Here is an 8,353-nt window from a genome sequence, read left to right as displayed (position 1 = left end):
ATTCATACATTTCTAACTGCGTTGTTTCATGGTGTAATACATACACTACTCATACTTATGTCCAAACAATTCAAAATCAAGCCACGAGAATTGCCGCATCTGGCCAATCCCGAAATAACACCAAGTCATGCCTTCAAGAAAAGAAAATATTAACGGACACGAAACTTATTAAATAAAGTCTCCGTATTTTTGTGTAGACAAAAACAAATAATCAACTTCCCTAATTACAACTGCAGTATTATATTCACAAACATACATGTCACAAGGTTTGGACAAGGTGGTTTGGACTCAGCAAAAATGTCATCTTACCGGACGTTCGTAGTAACTACGACAAGCAGACTATTTATTTCTCTGGGATTTCTTTTTGGAATGCTTTACCCCTGGACTTTGTAAAATCACGTCCAGAACATGGAATTAAGCAGAAGTTTAAAAAATCATACGTCAGTTGACTGGACAGTCTTTGTAGTTTTAATCGTTTTTCGTTTGCTGCTAGCGATCAAGACTCCTGACATTTCAAACGTACACTCATATTTTATTCGTCTATAATTGTAATTTACTGAAGCTCTGTTTCTCTGCTCTGTATATTAAAATACTCCAACTGCTACATTGTACGTGACGTAGCCTTAGTCACTGACTTTGGTAGGCCTTTCTGTACACCTTGCATACGTTAGGGATATTTTATTTATTTTTATTTGTTTATTTTCACTTACCTATAATTACTTAAATAAATAATTGCATGACTAAGTAATTAATTGGTTAATTATTAAATCGATCCATCTACCTTTTCTTTGCTTGTTTTTTCAATACCGTGAGCCCTTCAGCATTTACAGGGTGGGAATACACAACACAAGTTCGTGCAAAAATTTCTTCCAAATTTTCTTCAGATAAGTCAAACGTGTTGCTAGTTGGAAATAAAGAGAAGTTGAAGTTGTTCCACTCAACAATTGTGTTGACAATGGAAGAGTGCTTAAAGACATCAACTGTAGGCGCAAAATGCATGATAGTCTAACCGTGATTAGTTCCTGATGAAACTCTTCCAAAAGGCTGCAAATGCAAACTAGAATTAAAGCTCAGCTTATTGTTGCAAAGTGGATACGAAAAGTTAAGAGATGCGATCTTCCGCCGCATAGCCAACGTAGTGAGACCAGCCCTGGCAAGCATGAAGGTTCGGAGTGTGTTTTGTTTTAATCGGAAGAATTACCCCTAGGCGCCATTCGCTAAATACGTTCTAGTTTACCTATTATGTACTGTTCATGAGGGTTCAAAATTGCACCAGTGCACTCTCAACTTGGTCGAGAGAGAGAGAGAAGGCTCTTTAATGTAAACTGGTGAGGTCAGCCCTGCTAGCGACAAGGCTTGCTACACCAGATGGTGGGTGACTACGTTGATGAGTGGTGAATATTATACATTAGGGTTACAGCAGGAAGAAGACAAACAAGAAGCGTTGAAAAAAAAAGGAAAGTAATAACAAGAGAAATCTGCCAGCAGAGTCCGGACATAAAAATACAATTGAAAAGAGAATCGTTAATGTAAACACTGAAACAAAACGAAAAGTAAACGACGCGAAAAAAAAAGAGTAACACCAATCCAAGAAAAATAAATAGATGAACGCCAGTGACACCAACACAAGCAAAGTAAAGAGATGAACGCCACAGTGCGAAAGAGTAGGTATCACGACACACTTGCTCTGTCTGCTATCTAGAGAAATTTGTCTAGTTCAGTGTCTCGTAGGAACTGGAGTAGAGCTTTTGTACCTAAGGTACTGTCAGCAGTATTGTCCCAGGGCCCAAGAAAATGACGAAGTTCCAGACTGCCTCCATGGCGTACACGAGAGAGGGAGGTCGCTGCAGTTTTCCGCGCAGCAGCGAATCGAGGGCAGACACACAGCAAGTGATCGACAGTTTCACGCACAGCGCAAGTCCGGCACAGAGGGGAATCGTCCCAACCTATCTTGAACTTAAAACTCCGAGTAAATGCTACATTCAGGCGTAGTCGGTGCAACACTCCTTCACACCGCTTGTTGATGCCGCGTGGAAAGCGGAACTTGCAGGGCGGGTCAATAGCCTGCAGTGGTAGATACCTGCGGTGAGGGTCCTGCCACTCCGACATTTGTGCAGTCCGTCCATTTTCGAGGATAAGGGCGTTGCTGTCCTCTCGGGAGAATGGAAGCTGGGTCGTACTGCTCATAAAGTGGCCTGCTCTGGCGGCTGCATCAGATCTAATATTGCCTTGTATGCCCGAGTGACCAGGCAGCCACTGAAGATAGATGTCATGACCCTCGCGCACTGCCATTGTGTGAATTTCGCCAATTTCACATACAAGCTGACTGTGGTTGTTGTGAAGATTTCGGAGGGCTTGTAAGGCGCTGCGAGAGTCGAGGAATATTACCCATTGCTGGGCATGATGTCCGCTGATGTAGTGAAGAGCAGCTCTTACAGCTGCCAGTTCGGTAGCAGTCGAGGATGTTTCGTGGCTAAGTTTTCTTTGGATAGTGCACCGGGCAGCTGGGATCCACACGCCGATGGCGGATGAGCCCGGGCGAACCGAGCCATCCGCATAAACATGTGTGTAGCCTTTGTAGGTACTGTAGATATACTCGAGTGTGAAGAACTTGAGCGCGGCCGCGGGCATGGCGCCGCGGACTTTTTGCTGATTCCGGGTATTGTTGTGCAAATTTTCCATGGCGCCAGTATCCACGGTGCTACTATCGACTTTTGAGGTCTTTGAAAATTCGCTGGAAGCAGGTGTCTAACATGCTGTGCTGAGATGTCTGCCAAAGGATGCGTGTACATCGAGTCAAATGGCGCAAAGACGTTCGAAGGACCTCTTGGCGTTGTAGCACTGTGGCGGAAAAGCACCGAGCTTCGCACAGAGTTCCAACCGTCGATGTGCATTTAGGCAGACCCAGGCAGGTGCGCATTGCTTTTTCCAGCACTGAGTCTATGACCTTCAGGCTTGTAGGCGATAGGTGATGTAGGGCCGGCAGGCTGTAACGCAGGATGCCGACAAAAAGGGCTTTATAAGGCAAAAAAGGGAGGATACAGGGCAGCCCCACGAATTTCCACCGAGCATACGCAGAATGCGCACAAAACACAGAAGCCGCTCCTTCAGTCGCCGAATATGTGGTGCCCATGACATTGAGCGGTCAAACGTCGAGTAATATTAATGCATGCCTTAAGCTTGTCACCTGGAGCACCATCTTTTAATTTGTGTCGCAACAATCCAAGCTTGCGCTGGGCTGATCCACACATGTTTTCGACGTGTTCATTCCGCTTTAGGTCCCTAGATATTGTAATGCCAAGGTGTTTCAGCTTTGTAGTACGCTTAATTACACTTTATTCACGGCGTGCGAAAACATCAATACACGTTTCTTATTCATAACCGCCATACAAACACATTTATCAAAAATATTCTCAGGACAAAACATTTATCAGGACAAGGCGCTGACAGGATCAGGATCAGGAACGACAGGATCAGCGCCTTGTACTAACGTTTCTTGCATCTGTGTCCCCGTCTGCGTGCGCTGGTAACCCTGCTAATATGCATCACCAACAAGCCCACCAAGCGATCCTCGTGAACATTTATCAAATTTGATGCGCATATGCCATTTTTCGCACCACTTACGAATTCGGCATAAAGAATCATTCGCTAGTTCTTGACCAGAAGCACTTCTAACGCGGCAAAACAAGATACAATCATCATCAAACAACCACACTCCAATCATTGGATGCACATCAGTTGCAATATCACTACAGCAGAAACAACACAGGACCCAAAACCGACACCTGAGGTACACCTGATGAAACTGGAAGCAAATGGGAGCATTCGCCGTCTATTTCAACAAATGGCTGTCTATTGTGTAAGTAAGCCTGAATTCAATAATTAATTTGTATATTGACATTATGCTGATTAAGTTTTTAAGTTAGCTTGGTATGGCTAACCTTATCAAATGGATAAGGATACCTCGTTTGGAGAAATTGTTAGCGTGCCTCCTGTAGAAGTTTGAAGTAGCAAGTAGTTGAAAATACACAACAGGAAAAAACAGCTTTAGAGAATAACGCTACCGGTAAAAAAATACGAGGGAAAGCGTACAAAGAAAGTAATTCTGAATTCTAAATTATATTAATTTTTGTGGTCCTATGATACCATGTTTAACAATATTGGTGAAACATTTTCAGTGATACTTCACACTTTCAGTGGCATTTTATTTACCAAGTAGCGTTATTTTCCAAAGTTCTTTTTGTCCTGCTGTGTATTTGAAACTACTTTCTACTTCATCATTCTAAAGGAGATTCGCTTACAGTCTCTGCCTAAGGTCTGCTCCTGAATATACTACACATGGCACGTATTTTTATATTATTAGTGAAATTGTGAAATGTCAAATCGTCGTCAGTCACAATAGTTGCAGCGTACACAGTGCGCGAATGTTCAACATTCCCAGTGCTTAAGAAGCCAGTGCACATTCCGCGACAGTCCTGTTGTCCATCAGCAAAGCTACATTCAATATATCATCTATTGGTGTTACGCTAAAAGGTGCTGGTGCAACGCCGTTGATGAAGATCAGAAGCCGGCGCAACTAAGTGGTATGAATCTTGTTCCTCTTGACTACATTACTGTAAGAACACCCCTTGTCGATATGCTGATTTGGATGGGGATGGACGTCTCGTATAAGCGATGCCCGTCATCATGATGACCGAAGGAAGCTCGGAAGCCGATGCGCAGCGACCTCGGAATTTCGATGACTTCGAAGGGGGCAGAGATGTGTACAGCCAACTGCGACGACAAGCCGTGCCTTTACGGGTACATTAACGAAAACGGACGACGTTGAAGCTTCAGTCTTTTCCGCGTGGTCAAGTCGCTCCCGTATTTAGGCATCCAAAATACCTTCAGCGGCAATTGGTTTTAAAATACCTCAGAACTGTTTGAAGATTCGCGTTAATGCTTGTGGCGTTAGTACGCTGAACGCCTATAATTTTGGCTGCAGCGATGTACCAGGCGCTAGGGACCCATCGGTTAGTCCCATTTTACGTTATATTTCCACCGGTTCCCGGACAGCGCTATGCGCGATACCGACACATCGCTGTGACGAATGTTCTCAATTGTAGTTATTCATGCACGTCAAGCTCATTACATATCAACAATCGATTGGCAAACCATGGTTTGAAATTTGCGTTCTATAAGGTATAACGTTCTATAAGGCTTCTCAATCTAAAGCAAAAGTCATCACCAGGGCCAGATAATATTCTAATTTTTTTTCTTTACAGTTACGCAGAATCACTTGCTCAATTTCTGGTAATTATCTTCCGCACTTGCTTCCGTATCGGTGTTGTACCCACTGTGTGGCGAATTGCACGGGTCGTCCCTGTCTTTAAAAAGGGTGATCGCGCCGTTCATACAAATTTAACTTATTTACATACATACAGATTTCACTTATCAGCTCATGCTGCAAAATCATGGGGCACATTATTACGAATTACTTGACTGATTTCTTGAACCAGCACAATATTTTAACTCCATTTCAGCACAGCTTCCGTAAAGGTCTTTCAACAACCACCCAACTTGTTAGTATCGTGCACATATTCTTATCAATTATCGATAAGTCAGGTCAAATTGATGTCATTTTCCTGGATTTCAGCAAAGCATTCGACCGGGTTTCACATTCAGGCGTTGTGTTTAAACTAAATCAGCTCTAAATTCCCCATAAACTAATTAATTGGATTGCCTCGTATCTAGAAATGCGCAAGCAATTTGTTGATATAAGTGGCCATATTTCAGAAAACGTCCCAGTAAACTCAGGAGTACCTCAAGGAAGCGTCCTTGGTCCATTATTATTTTGGTTATACATCAGTGACATAACTACATGTTTCGACGAAGGCGTTGGTATTCGACTATTCGTCGACGATTGCCTTTTATATTCAGCTGTAAATTCTAGCAATGACCAAGTTACTCTAAATAACAGTTTAAATGCCAAAAATAACTGGTGCGACACCTGGGATATGAAGTTCAATCACGAGAAGACGGTAATGATGCGCATAAATAATAAAAAAATGTCTTATTTTATACCAGTGCTTAATTAGAGGCGTCCAAATATCCCAAGCAAGCAGTTTCAAGTATTTCGGTGTCACATTTACTAATAACCTTACGTGGTCAACACACATAGATACCATTTGCGCTTCAGCACGACGTAAACTCGGTCTTTTGAAGCACGAAATTAAGAATTCACCATCCCATGTCAAACTGCTTGTTTTAATACACTTGTAAGACCCTTCTAGAATACGCAGCTATTGTTTGGGATCCTCACACTAAAAAGGACATCAATAAACACAAGCAAATTGAGAGTCTTGCTGTACGTTTCTTTTACAACCGTTACCGTCGTAATGATTCCACAACAAATTTAATGAAAATAAACAACATAATGACACAGCAAGCTCGTCGGAAATTAGCCAGACTTAAGTTTCTCTACCAACTCTGGAACCGCGAATTTCTACTTGATCCTTCATTGTACTTGCAGCCTGTTTCATCCCGGCCAACCAAGGACTACCACCCTCTAAAATTCACTCCGATTTTTGCTCGCACAAACAACTTCAAATACTCTTTTTTCCCTCGTACTATAAGTGACTGAAATGCGCTGCCTCCCGAAATGTTTATGTCAAGAAATGCACGTTCCTTTATTGAACGGTTAGAAGATTAATTCTTTTACTAGATTTGTATATTGATCCCTCACCCCACCCCCCCATTTTTCTTTTTTCTTTTCAGTGGTCTGTTTAATCACACTTGCATCTTTTGGTGTTTTTTTTTCTCTCGCCTTTGCATTTTTATGCAATGCACTTCTGTATGTCTACCCTTTAGGTCTATTTTTACTGTCAATGTAATAATTTGTGTACACCCCCACTCCTGCTTGGGCAACCTATGGCCTGCAGTATTGAATAAATAAAAAAATAAAATAAAAATTGCGGCATCCACACCGCATACCATGGAGGTAGAGAAATGCGAAAAGAAACAAAAGTAGCCTGATTTGCTTATTATTCACGACTGAACGCGTGGCATTTGTTGGTTGTCTTGACTATGCTACCATAATATGCTTAACGAATTCTTTGAACTAGTTCTAATGAGTGCTCTGTATCGTCATTGTGGGCTCCCATGTGTGGCATTAAGCCCATCTAATTTAATACCACGTTAAACATTTCACGCGACACGCCGCCGCCCGTCAAGGAATAATCACCCATGTGATTGTCTTATGCAACCATACGGTAGGGGAGCGGCGATATGACTAATAATAAGGGATGTGCTGTTATAATTCCTTGAAATCTATATGTCTAAATTCATAGCATTGATTCGGCGTCGTACGTGGGGAGGCTGAAAAATTATACACAGCGCATTGGCGTGACGTTTCTCCTCCCGTGTCTGTTCACGATGTCCCATTTTTTTCATGGTGATCCATAACCAAGGCATCCAATTAACCTATAGCTAAACCAAATCTTCGTTTGGCACCACTTGGACCACGTTCCCCGGTTATCGGCCGCTGTGCGCGCATAGCATTCTCTGCTCCGGAACCGCTGCTAAACCTCACATCATCAGAAAACTACCTCAAACATCTGGGCGAGCGAAGGATCGGAAATTTCATATTCTCTATTCCACGACGATAGTACCGGAAACACCGCTTTCCGAGGTTACAGATGACCAATTGACCGACAAAACACCGGCACCTTCAGTGGGTATCACTGCGAAAAAGAAGCGTAAACAAAAAACTCAATGCGTCGGCCGGGAATCGAACCCGGGCCACCCGCGTGGCAGGCGAGTATTCTACCACTGAACCACCGGCGCCGACGTTTCGAAGTGCGCAGCCAACACACATCGGAACTTCCGCAAAAAGCCGAAATGTAGGTCTCGCGGCAGTATACCTGTAGTTTTCCCTGCTTTCCGGCAGTTCCAGCCTGCATTGCAGTAAACTCGGCAGGACATCCCCAGCGTTGCGTTTTATATCAAGAAATATCGGATGTAAATCTGGCGCTAGTGCATCTGCAGCAGTATTCTGTAGAACACAGTCCTCAACAAAATCTCCATAAGTTCTGAGCGACCGCAGTGCGTTTCGCCCCATAATTGCTATCGTCACGTGGGGCCTGATATCAATTTAGAGCTGCACACCGCGCTCTGAAAACTTTCGTGGCCGTTAGGCAAAATGCGACGTCCCTGTCAGTGCTTTGTGTGAAACGCAAGGAACAGAAGCCGATTGTGCTGCCACGAGGTGAACGCTTACGCTTGACTCGGGAAGGATGTGTTTTTCTTTTTTTGCGAGCGCGTTAAACGGCCCATCGAGCAAAATGCTGGCGTATGGCGTCGGTGTCTGGGAAAG

The 8,353-nt window shown here is 43.4% G+C and overlaps 1 non-coding gene across 1 annotated transcript; it reads right to left on the bottom strand.

The window, feature by feature from the left end:
• Window positions 1–7,753: 7,753 nt before the first annotated feature.
• Trnag-gcc (transfer RNA glycine (anticodon GCC)) lies at window positions 7,754–7,824 on the bottom strand. The gene has a single exon. It is a non-coding gene; the product is annotated as a tRNA-Gly (tRNA).
• Between the last annotated feature and the right edge of the window lie 529 nt (window positions 7,825–8,353).

The sequence above is a fragment of the Haemaphysalis longicornis genome, unplaced genomic scaffold (genome assembly GCF_048455015.1).
Source record: "Haemaphysalis longicornis isolate Haplotype H1 unplaced genomic scaffold, Haemaphysalis longicornis Haplotype H1 scaffold_1, whole genome shotgun sequence".
Classification (NCBI taxonomy): domain Eukaryota; kingdom Metazoa; phylum Arthropoda; class Arachnida; order Ixodida; family Ixodidae; genus Haemaphysalis; species Haemaphysalis longicornis.
The sequence above is the reverse complement of the archived record's forward strand: the minus strand, read 5'-3'. Positions and strand labels throughout refer to the sequence as shown.